Source organism: Crotalus tigris, unplaced genomic scaffold (genome assembly GCF_016545835.1).
Source record: "Crotalus tigris isolate CLP2741 ecotype Arizona unplaced genomic scaffold, ASM1654583v1 scf7180000017571.3126492, whole genome shotgun sequence".
Taxonomy (NCBI): Eukaryota; Metazoa; Chordata; class Lepidosauria; order Squamata; family Viperidae; genus Crotalus; species Crotalus tigris.
Window position 1 is genome coordinate 369209 of NW_024096482.1, and position 13130 is coordinate 382338.

The 13130-nt window shown below is 40.5% G+C and overlaps 1 protein-coding gene across 7 annotated transcripts in view; it reads right to left on the reverse strand.

The window, feature by feature from the left end:
- The window catches only part of SYT1 (synaptotagmin 1), a 359166-nt gene that overhangs the window by 301532 nt on the left and 44504 nt on the right, over positions 1-13130 (reverse strand). For 3 of the 7 annotated variants that reach the window (XM_039355245.1, XM_039355207.1, XM_039355217.1), the window contains exon 2: positions 5583-5746. The exons of 3 other annotated variants lie outside the window; for them this stretch is intronic. The gene's annotated coding sequence lies outside the window, so the exon portion shown is untranslated. The remainder of the gene's footprint in view (positions 1-5582; positions 5747-13130) is intronic. One more of the 7 variants, XM_039355234.1, reaches the window with a different exon arrangement.

Consider the following 13130-nt stretch of genomic DNA (forward strand, 5'->3'; position numbering starts at 1 on the left):
AAGGACAAATGCATACAAAGTCAAAATTGAGAAGACAGCAACAGACAGTAAGTGCCGCCTATGCAAAGAAGCTGAAGAAACAGTGGACCACTGGTAAGCTGTTGCAAGAAGATTGCACAGACTGACTACAAGCAGCGGCATGACAAAGTAGCAACAATGGTGCATTGGAAGATCTGCAAAAAATATCATTTGCCTGTAAGCAAAAACTGGTGGGATCATAAAATAGAGAAAGTCATAGAAAATGATAAAATTAAACTGCTCTGGGACTTCAGAATTCAAACAGACAAGCACCTGCAACATAACACCCCAGACTTAACAATTGTCGATAAGAAAGACAAAAAAGTCTGGATAGTGGACGTGGCAGTGCCTGGAGACAGCAGAATAGAAGAGAAAGAACTGGAGAAGATAACAAAATACAAAGACCTACAAATAGAAATAGAAAGACTGTGGCAAAAGCAAGCAAGGGTAGTACCAATAGTAATAGGCTCCTTGGGTGCAATCCCAAAACAACTGGAGCACCACTTGAACACCATTGGCATTGACAAATTCGCTATTAGTCAATTGCAAAAGGCGGCCTTATTAGGAACTGCTTCCATCCTGCGACGATATCTGTAATACCATCAAACATCCACATCTGCCTATCCCAGGTCCTGGGTAAGGACTCGATAGGTAGACAAAATGCCAAATCCAGTCTGAACATCTGGCTGACTGTGCGATGATCGATAATAATAATAATAATAATAATAATAATAATAATAATAATAATAATAATAATAGTTGGAAGGGACCTTGGAGGACATTGAGTCCAACCCCCTGCTCAGGCAGGAACCCTACACCATTTCAGACAAATGGCTGTCCAGTCTCTTCTTAAAAACTTCCAGTGTTGGAGCATTCACTGCTTCTGGAGGCAGGTTGTTCCATTGGTTAATTGTGCTAACTGTCAGGAAGTTTCTCCTTAGTTCTAAGTTGCTTCTCTGCTTGATCAGTTTCCATCCGTTGCTTCTTGTCCTGCCTTCAGGCGCTTTGGAGAATAGCTTGACTCCCTCTTCTTTGTGGCAGCCCCTGAGATATTGGAACACTGCTATGATGTCCCCTCTCGTCCTTCTCTTCGTTAAACTAGACATACCCAATTCCAGCAACCATTCCTTATATGTTTTAGCCTCCACTCCCCTAATCATCTTGGTTGCTCTTCTCTGTACTCTTTCTAGAGTCTCAGCATCTTTTTTATATCGTGGTGACCAAAGCTGGATGCAGTATTCCAAGTGTGGCCTTACCAAGGCATTGTAAAGTGGTATTAATACTTCATGTGATCTTGATTCTATCCCTCTGTTAATGCAGCCCAGCACTGAGTTGGTTTTGGCAGCTGCAGCACACTGCTGGCTCATATATAAGTGATTGTCCACCAGGACTCCGAGGTCCCTCTCACAGTTACTATTATTGAGCAAGGTACCCCCTATACTATACCTGTACATTTGGTTTTTCTTGCCTAAACGTAGAACCTTACTTTTTTCACCACTGAATTTCATTTTGTTAGATAGCGCACAGTGTTCAAGTCTGTCCAGGTCCTCCTGTATCTTAAGCCTGTCTTCTGAAGTGTTGGCTATTCCTGCCGGCTTGGTGTCATCCGCAAATTTGATGAGTTTCCCATCTATCCCCTTGTCCAAATCGTTAATGAAGATGTTGAAGAGCACTGGGCCTAGAACAGAGCCCTGGGGTACCCCACCGCACATTTCCCTCCATGTAGATGCAGTTCCATTGAGGACGACATGCTGAGTACGGCTGGTCAACCAGCTACGAATCCATCTGGTAGTGATGCTGTCTAACCCACATTTTTCTATCTTATCAAGTAGTAGGTTGTGATCTACTTTATCAAATGCCTTAGTGAAGTCCAAGTAAATTATATCCATAACATTCCTCTGGTCCACTAATTTTGTCACTTGGTAAAAAAATGCAATAAGATGTGTCTGGCATGATCTATTTTTGACAAACCCATGTTGGCTTTTAGTAATGACTTTGTTTGTCTCTAGGTGTTCGCTGATTTGTTGTTTGATTATCTTTTCCAGATTCTTCCCAGGTATTGAGGTCAGGCTGATAGGTCTGTAGTTTCCTGGATCTATTTTTTTTTCCTTTTTTGAACATGGGAACTACATTAGCTCTTTTCCAATCCTCTATTAATTCCCCAGTGCTCCAGAATCTTTGAAAAATATAGTTCAGTAGTTCTGAGATCACATCTGCCAGTTCCTTGAGAACCTTGGGGTGTAACCCATCTGGTCCTGGTGATTTGAACTTGTCTAGGCTGGACAGGTGCTCACTTACCATTTTCTTGCCTATCTTAACATGTTTCTGTTTCTTGCGGTACTGTTTTTAATAGGTTCAGCTGTTTTTTCCCTTTGTGTAAAGACAGATGCAAAAAACGAGTTAAATAGTTTATTTTCTCCCTGTTGCTTGTCACCTTCTTGCCACCTTCTCCCACTAATGGGCCAATCATGTCCTTGACTTTTTTCTTTTTTTTTTACATCTTATTTTTGACTTTTGTCGCAAGACTTAGTTCATTTTGAGCCTTAGCTTTTCTCACTCTATCTTTGTAGGCTCATATTTGCTCATATTCTGCTTTAGTTATGTGCTCCCCTTTCCACTTTTTATACTTGTCCTTTTTGTCTTTCAATTTATCAGAAAGTTCTTTATGCAGCCATGCTGGTTTCTTTTGAGAGATGTTGTTTTTCTTCTTCACTGATATGTGCTAGACTGGGCTTTTATTATCTAACTTTTCAAAATTTCCAAAGCTTCTCATCCATAGAATCCTTCCCAAGCTCTCTCTAAGTTTATTGAAATTAGCTCTCTTGAAATCCAAGACTCTAGTTTGACTGTGTTCTATTGCTTGTGCTTACATAATGTTGAATTCCAATACTGCATGTTCACTGGCCCCCAAGGTTCCTGTGGCTTCAACACCTTCTATCATTTCATCTCTCTTAGTGAGAATTGTCCAATATGGCTAATCCCCTAGTTGGCTTCAATCTTGAATCATGAAAGAATTAGATTTTTGTTTCTTAACAAAAATGACTTGCTTTAGGCTGAATTCATAAAAGCATTTGAGAATACCTATTTTGTTTGGCTTTCTTTTTCAATATTATTTTCTGAAGTGTTATTCTAATGAAGAATCTCAGAATAACATCAGTTTAATATTAATATTTTGATTTTTGGACATGGAACATGCAAGTTTATTTGGCTTCTTTTATCCTTCAGGTCTTGAACTGGTATGCACATTAGAGGGTAAAATTGTTTATTTTTGTTGGTTTGGCCTCTTTAGCAGCTTTCTATAAGAAGAAATATCTGTGATTTGTGATGACTGAAGTGCTGGAATTAAAGTATTTTTTTGAGAGACTAGTTATAATTACTTTGGTTTCTGTGTTCAATGTCCCACTTTTATTATATTGTCTGCAATTGGTTATCATTAAGTAGGGCTACTTCTTTGCAGAATGGGCTGAATATTTAAACTTGGAAAAATTAGCTAGCAGTGTTTGATGACTGATTTATTTACTCCAATATACAATTCTCTACTAACAAGGAAGAGGCTGCTGGAATAACAAAACAAGAATATGAATTCTATTCTGCTTTTTATTCAAATAATATAATCTTAATTTCCTATAATTTAATTTATGTGATGAAATAAGCCTAATCTGCAAAAGTTCCTTTCTTTCCCAAGTGAAAGCCATTCAAGAGAGATTTCAATTTACTAGACATATGTTTAGAGATGCAGTTATAAGATATGGAAATAAGGGGGGTCCTTGGTACTCTTTGAGTTTGCTTGTTTTCTTGCAGATCAAAAATCAAGTAAACAATGCCACGATCAAGAAACTGTCAAAGAAGCCAACAGCAAGCAGCCCAATCAAAGAACCTCTAAGACCACCCCCACCAATACTGATAGGTAAGCCACTAGAATATAAACTGACAGCAAACAGTATTCTTTACTAGCACTGATGATGTTACTTAGTTTGGGTAATGAAACGCCTGCAAGAAAACAAGCAAGCTCAGAGAGCACCAAGGACCCTTCATGTCAACCCTGAGCTATAAATATTCTCTTTTATTAGAGATGGAAATACTTCCTTCTTTTAAATTAGTTATGTTACTTTACACTCCATGCAAGTATTTAATGCTGGACCTATTTACTTTTAGTTTATGTACCCATTTTGCATTGTACCCTTATTGTACCTATTTAACAGAAAAACAGAATAATCAAATTGGAAGAGACCTTGGAGGTCTTCTAGTCCAAACCCCTGCTCAGGCAAGAAACCCTATACCATTTCAGACAAATGGTTGTCCAATCTCTTCTTAAAAACTTCCAGTGTTGGAATATTCACAATTTCTGGAGGCAAGTCGTTCCACTGATTAATTGTTCTAACTGTCAGGAAATTTCTTCTTAATTCTAGGTTGCTTCTCTCCTTGATTAGTTTACATCCATTGCTTTTTGTCCTGCCTTCAGGTGCTTTGGAGAATAGTTGACTCCCTCTTCTTTGAGGCAACCCATGAGATATTGGAACATTGCTATCATGTCACCCCTAGTCCTTCTTTTCATTAAACTAGACATACCCAATTCCAGCAGTGTTTTTTTATATATATTTTAGCTTCCATTCTCCTAATCATCTTTGTTGCTCTTCTCTGCACTTTTTCTTTTACTCAAAGACATTTTATTCTGAGTAGATTTGTATAGGGTTGCACTGGATTTGTGCTCCATTGGATGTACAATGGAGCATACTGCACATAACAGTCTTCATTTCAAATGTTACAAGGGACAGCTTTCCTCCAATTAGACTATGAATAATAGTCTACAAAGCCATAGTAAACTAAATATTATTTGCCCTGTGTGGTTTGACTTATTCTGAATCTGCAGTTATGAACAGAAATAAAAAGTATACAAAGAGAAATCATTTATGCAATTGAAGGTTTTATATATTACTTTGTTTCTATGGCAATTGATGGAATAGCGAAAAAAGGACAATCTAGTGCTATTAAATCAATCACAGCTATATGCTGCCTCTCATTTCTTTAAATTAGCTAAGTAACAAAGCCTTTTCTCCTTTCTTTTATAAAGTAATCTGTCCTTCTTTAGCTGACTCCATGAAAACATCAGTGCTAGATAAACTAACTTTACCCAAAGGTTTAGAATTTGTTATGAAGTCAGGATTCTTAAAAGCTCATAAGAACACATTATGCAAATATATACATCAATACATACGTACTTAGACAAATATGTTATGTATGTATGTGAGTATGTATGTATGTATTTCTGAACCAAGCTAGGCCTTAACATGGTAAAAGCACAAAAATGCTACCTTGAATTATTATTCCTAATTATTCTGCAAATTTTAGCTGAGAATGAGGTATAAACAAAGGAAAGCAGTATTTTGTATTCCTCATTTCTTGGTTTATTCAAGATCTTTCTCTTCCCAACATTTTACTCATAAAAAAAAACATAACAAAAGTTATCTTGAAGAAACCATTTGGAATAGAAAAATGTCTGAAAATAAAGTATTTATTTTTACTTATTATACAATTCTCCAAAAACTAGCCAGTTTTTCACTAACCTTTGTATGGTTCTTCTAGTGTTTACTTAAAGAAAACAGGAGACATATTCAGTCCACAGCTCTCACATTTGAAAGTGAAGTAGTATGGCATAATTTCATGATCTGCTTTTATAAATTCACATCAAAGAAAGACCTCTTCCCACTGTAAACTCGTTTAGCCTACACTGAAAGAGAAAACAGGCTTCAGAAAGTTTAGAACTGATATATATATATACATACAGTATATGGCACACAATAAACTATTATGCAAGGGTATTTGGAATTATTCTCAAATATTCAGTAAAATTTGGTCATCTATCAATATCTATTTAAATATAACCTTGCATGTTATTCCTACACTTTCTCATAAGGATGGTTAACTGGTTTCAAAAAGATTCACTTTAAATTTTCTGCATATGATTTTTAATTTATTGTGCTTCTGTATTATCTGGGAGGTCAAAGAACACATAGTCTATAAACTTATGCACACTCATATAAAAAAAACCACCGTAATATTGCAGATAGCGTAAAAGCGACCACTATTACCTTATAATCACAGAGTGAAACTAGCATACAGTTCTAAAACACTATAATGTTTTTTTTTAAATGCCTAGGAGTATAAATAGAGCCAGATGACTCATTTTGGGAGGAGAATTCCACAAATGAAGTATCAACCACTGAAAGCTCCTTTCTTTTAGTGTTATCTGCCTTACCTTATTTGGAAAGAAAACCTATAAAAGAATAATGGCCATCTTATCTTAGTTCAGATAAGATAAATACAATACCATAGTAGGCTTAGGATATCTTTATACAGCATTGGGTGCATGCAGCATTCTCTCTGCCCCCAACCTACTCAGTACATTGTATACATTTTCCACCCTACAGCAAATCATATAGTCATGTACAATATAGATATTATTAGGCAAGTTTTTAGTAGTATCAAATGTAATATTTCTTTCCTTTTTTTTGCTCTTTCCATTCTCTTACTTCTCTTATTTTTAATCCAGTTTTGCTTTCATATCATTCTGAAGATAAAGAAATCTCAATTCTGTTCTTTAATGTCTTCCAATATATTTTAATATTCTATTAGTTATCAAGCTTCACTACTCCTACATGATTCATACTGCTTGATAAATAACAATATGCTCAATTTTTAAATGCCTCATATTTGAAGGACTTGATGCTTAGCAAGAACTATCCCATTTGCCAGCTTACCAAATCAGAACAGTACAGAAAGTACCAGTTCCTAGGATCAGTTCTTTGCATATAGTAGTATTATGTATCATTAGCTGAATAATTTCAAAATTATTTTAGCTATCTCTGCAATTGCTGTTCTGAAAAATAGTTGCCTACAATGAGCAGACATTACGTAATGTATGAACTATTGCTACAATATTTGGAATATGTATGAAATACGTTTTATGACTTTAGCAAGACAAGAATTAACATGATTTAGTGTACATATATTGACACATTTATAATAGATAGATAGATAGATAGATAGATGGATGGATGGATGGATGGATGGATGGATGGATGGACGGACGGTCAGTCAGTTCAGACAAGAATCTAGGAAGTTGAAGAAAGGATCCTGTATCTTCTACATGTTGACAAGAAAATGTTACTTGATCAATTATTTCTTCAGACCATTAAACACATTCCATGCTTAATCATCCTTCCTTTCAACTGACCAGTGATCATGGTTCCAAAATCTCTCCACGGTTCATCTAAGAGAATCTTAGGGGACTATTTGATGATGGTAAAAACATAATATTAACTTTTATTTTAAAGCCTAAGCAACCATTTTGCACGTGTTCCTACTTCAAGTTAACGGAAAACCATTATGTATGAAGGTTACAAAAGGGGGCGGGTTAGAATTGCATGTTTCATGAGCATTAATTATCTTTACCATACATGTATTTATTATCTCTTAATCTATTATAAACCTATATTAGCATTCTGAACAAAAAAACCCTAAAATTGGATAATTCTGTTATGATTTTCAGATAGAAAAATATAATATTTTTAGAAAAAAAAGCACTGGCTTTATAACATTTGGGATCAATAATACTAAATTTGGAAAAAGTGAAATTAATCTAAAATCTTGTGTTGCTTAATTTTTTTATACTGTAGATTTTAATTATTCTGGTATTTTATTATGCTTTCAAGGAGGGAGATTAGAAAAGATGTTTATATCTCATAATACATGTTGGTGTTTCACATTGGGAAGTGTGCCAAAAGTGTTATTTCTACTGAATTAGCTCCATTAAAGGTCCAAGCTAATAGCTAAGTATCCAAAAATATTAATGTCATACTGGTATTTGTAAATCTGAGATTTCATATCATTTATCTCACAATTTGTGCCTCCTACTGCTTAGCAACTTTGCAGAACTGAATTACCCTTTTCAGGAATTTACTCTGAATTTGTCTAATTTCATTTTTTGTAACAGTTTTTAATGTAAAAATTGATTGTTCATATTCAAAAGAATCAAAAAGCACATACAACTTAAAAATGTACGAACAAAATATTAAAGCATTACTTTACATTAAAGCTATATTTTTCTGCCCAGCTAATTTTTTAAAAATTAATTTGATTGTGAAAACCTATACTTTTCTCCTAAAACACGATAAATACAGAGTAAAGAGATTTCAATGAAAAGTTAATATTCAGTTTTAATTGGAATTTGATGCTCAAGCCACTCTCAGAGATCAACTTTAACTAACTTGTGCCTTGCTTATACAGCATTTAGTCAAATACATAGACATAGAAGATCAAAGTATAAAGGACAGCACATTTAATTTAGAAAGAAATTGCCAACTAATGCCAACGTGTTAGAGGTTCAAACCTACTAAACATCAAGCAGGCATTCTCTACACATTAAGAAGATTACACCAAAGATCAGCCTAGGCCAGGGGTAGGCAACCTCGGCTCTTTTATGACTCATGGACTTCAACTCCCAGAATTCCTGAGCCAGCCAAGCTGGCTCAGGAATTCTGGGAGTTGAAGTCCACGAGTCATAAAAGAGCCGAGGTTGCCTACCCCTGGCCTAGGACATGGTGGAGAACCTATGGCACGGGTGCCAGAGGCGGCACTCGGAGCCCTCTCTGTGGGCACACATGGCATTGTCCCAGCCTCACCTCCCCCATGACCCCATCCTCTCCAGAATAAAATCAAACAAGTCCCTGGAAACACTAATAATGAACTTAAAGCTGAATGGACATTTAATACAAAAATCATTGGAGAAGGCCCTGATGACTGGAAAAATCAAAGGTAATTGAAAAAAAGACTGATTTAATAAAAACAAAGGTTTTGGTGAATTTTGGGATACAAAATATCAATGCAAAAACACAAACAAAATAACAAAACACATTTTTAACTCAATAAGGAGACTTTGTGAAGAAAAAATCTGGTTGCCAGGTAACAAAAGATTCAGTGACATATTAGGACTGTATCTGACAGGTAGCAATAAAATTATATTCCAAGACAAATATTATAAATTATGGACGGATTTTAAAAAAATAATTTGAAAGGTAGAAAATCTAAAACTTTCCTGGTTAGGATTAGTAATAGTTAAAATGAATATACTGCCTAATATAAATTTTCCATTTCAAATGCTGCCAATTTCAGATAAAACACTGCAAGATTGGAAAAGTATAATCAACAGATTTATATGGAATGGGGAGAACCTAAAGTAAAAATCTAAATCTTAAATTTAAATTTAAAACTCAAAAGAAGGGGCGTTGGTCTTACCTCAACGCCTTTTCTCAGTACGGAGATGGAGAATCCACCAATGGGTTTTCTTTGTCTGCCTGCTCTTGAGACCAAGTAGCCAAATTTGACATGCCCCCTCTTACCCAGGGCTCCATTCTTAACAAGGGCGAAGTGGCTGAAGGTTGGCGAGGTATTGGCTCTCAGTTCTCTAAAAACGGCCTAATTGACCTTAGGGTGGATGTGGATTCTCCATCTCCGTACTGAGAAAAGGCGTTCAGGTAAGACCAACGCCCCTTCTCCAGTACAGGAGATGGATAATCCACCAATGGGACATATCAAAGCCTCACTGTCCCGATGGGTGGGAGACAGATAAGGCCGGAAGAGTGTCCTTGCAGATCACTTGCTGGAGGACCCTCCTACTAAAGGAGGCATCCGCCGAAGTAAAGCGATCGATCTTGTAGTGGCGCATGAACAGGGAAGGCGAGGACCATGTCGCAGCCCTACAAATGTCCTCGATGGACGCCTGAATGGCCCATGCCGCCGATGTTGCAGCACTTCGAGTAGAATGGGCAGTGAGATGGCTTGGGGACGGCAGAGACGAGGCTTGGTACACCTCGGCGATACAGTTCCAGATCCACCTTCCAATGGTACCGGCAGAAACTTTCCGCCCCAGAGTGCCCGGTCGGAAGGACACAAAGAAGGTCTCTGACTTGCGGAAAGGCTCTGTACGTTTTATGTAATGTCGCAATGCCCTGCGGATGTCCAATGTATGCCACTGCCGCTCCTGATCATGTGTTGGATTCGGGCAAAAATTTGGGAGAACAATTTCTTGTGCCCTGTGAAACAGAGAATTCACCTTCAGGATGAAGGAAGGATCTAGCCTAAGGGCCACCCTATCGCTGTGGAAGGTGCAGAGGTCATTCCTGACCGACAGTGCGGCCAGCTCAGAAATTCGCCTAGCCGATGTGATGGCAATCAGGAATGCCACCTTTAGAGACAGGTGTCGTAAGGTCATGGTCGCCAGTGGTTCAAAGGGCGGTCCTACGAGAGCGCGAAGTACTCTCAGCAATTCCCAAGATGGGTATCTGTGTACCACTGGGGGTCTGTTGTTACACGCACCCTTGATAAAGGCGCGAACCCTGGGATGGTGAGCTAAGGGAACCGAGTCCGCACACATTAGAAGAGTGGACAAGGCTGCCACCTGTCTGCGGATAGTCGCCGGGGTGAGGCCTCTATCCAGACTATCCAAAAGGTAATCTACTATTTGAGAGATGGTCAGTTTGGAGATGTCAAACTGTCGCCTCCTACACCAAGGGCAAAAACTTTTCCAAGTGGAATCACAGATGCCGTTGGTTGCTGGACGGCGTGCAGCCTGAATCATGGTGATGGCGTGAGGGGAGAACAATTCCTGCGCCATTATGCGGCGTTCAAGTGCCAGACGGTCAGTTGTAACCATTGAGGGTCTGGATGGCAGATGGTTCCCTAGTGTAGGGACACTCGGTGAAAGGAGATTTTCCACGGGGGTGATTGAGACAGGTTCATCAGGTCTGCGAACCACGGTCTCTGTGGCCAGTGTGGTGCCACAAAAATCACCTCCGGCCGCTCGTGTATCAACTTGAGGATGGCCACCGGTATGAGCGGAAGTGGGGGAAAGGTGTAAAGTAGGCCTTGAGGCCACTGAACTCTTAATGCGTCTGTCCCCTCCGCCCCTGGACTGAAGTAGCGGGAGTAGAACCTGGGGAGTTGAGCATTGTCCGACGATGCGAACAGGTCAAGGATCGGCTGGCTGAACCTGCGGGAGATGTTTAGGAACAGGTCCGGGTGCGGCCCCCACTCCGAAGGGTCCACTGTGGCACGACTCAGGAAGTCCGCTTGTTGGTTGTTGACCACCAAAATATGTTCCGCCCTTAGCGACTCCAGGCTAGTCTCTACCCAGGCGAAGAGGAGCCGTGCCTCTGTCATGAGGGCCTTGGACCTGGTGCCCCCCTGACGATGTGTGCCTTGGCTGCCATGTTGTCTGTAAAGACGAGGATATGGCGACACTTGATTCTGTGTTTGAAGTGCCATAGGGCTAGATGGATTGCCTTGAGCTCTAGCCAGTTGATGTTGTTCCTCAGATCCGCAGCGGACCAACGTCCCTGTGCGAAGTGAGAGAGGAGGTGGGCTCCCCAACCGTACAGACTGGCATCTGTAGTGATGGTAACCCTGTCTGGTTCTTTGAAGGGTGACCCCTTGGTCACCGCCGGAGAGCACCACCAACGGAGCGCCCTGCGAATGTGCACTGTAACCCTGACTAGGCGGTTGGATGCGCTGGTGTTCTGTCGTTGGAATGGAAGAAGGAACCATTGTAGGTCCCGCAGATGAAGCCTGGCCCAGGAGACTATGGCTATGCAGGATACCATCTTGCCTAGCAACTGGGATAGTGTGACCAGGGGAACTGTGTGTTGTTTGTATACCTGGCAAGCCAGTTCCCTGATGCTGACCACTCGCTCCTGGGAGAGATAGACCATGCAGTTGGATGTGTCTATGATGGCCCCCAGATGCAGTAGCCTGGGTGAGGGAACTGTCTGGCTCTTCTGGAAGTTTACTGAGAACCCATGCTGCTGAAGGATGCGAATGGTGGTTCTTACGTCCGCCTGAGCCGCCTGAAGGGATGTTGCCTGGATCAAGATGTCGTCCAGGTAGCATTGGACGCGTATTGGGATTTTTCTGAGTTCGGCGGCTACTACCGCCAGAATTTTTGTAAACACCCTGGGTGCTGAAGAGAGACCGAAGGGAAGGGCCCTATACTGAAAGTGTTTGCCTCCATAACAGAAGTGTAGGAATCTGCGGTGAGATGGATGGATGGGAATGTGAAGGTAGGCTTCCGTGAGATCTATCGATGCCAGGAAATCGCCCTGCCTGATGGCTCCCAGGATGGATTGGAGGGATTTCATCTTGAATTTCTTGTATGTTATGTAATGGTTGAGATTTTTGAGATCCAGGATTGCCCTCCATCCTCCTGAGGTCTTGGGGACTACGAAGAGGATGGAGTAAAATCCCTTGCCTCTGTATTCTGGTTGAACCGGTTCTATGGCTTGAATATCCAACAGGTGTTGGATGGCCTCCTGCATAAGTTTGTGTTTTATGGAATCCTTGGAAACTGAACAACTGTTGAATCGGTCTGGAGGTATGACTAGAAACTCCAGGGACAACCCGGACTGAATGGTCTGCAGTACCCAGTTGTCCGTGGAGGTTTGTTCCCACTGATGGAAAAAGTGGGCCAGTCTTCCTCCAATGGGGAGGTCGGGGTAGGGGTCATTTGTTCTTCCGGTAGGGGCGGCCCGTTCCACGAAAGGGCCGCTTGGTCTGATTCTGTTGCCTGGACCTGAACCCTGTTCTGTCATAGGGATGGTCATATGGTCTGTCCTGTCTGGGCGTATATGGTTTTGCGTTCTGATTGAGAGGCGTGGTTGTCGTTTGGCGAAAAGGCTGCCTTCGAAAATAAGGGCATCTGTCAGATTTTTTGTTTAAGTGAGCCATGACCTTACGTTTGTCCTTATTCTCGACAAGATAAGGAGCCAGGGCCTAAATAGGGGGCTGTCGCTAGGCACCACTTAACCTTGGTGTCAGCCTGCCAGTGTTTTAGCCACAGCATCCTTCTGGCGATTATATTGGATGCTATGGATCTAGAGGAGAAGATGGCCGATTGGAGTGTTGCATCCGCAGCATATTCCGTGGCTGCCACCATCTTGGCCAGGTCCTGGTGAGTCCGCAAGTCCTCAGCAGGAACCCTGGCCTGTAGTTGTTGTAGCCACAGAAGGGTGGTCTGAACAAAGAAGGAGGCTGAAGTGGCCGCTTTGGTGGCCCATGCCGCT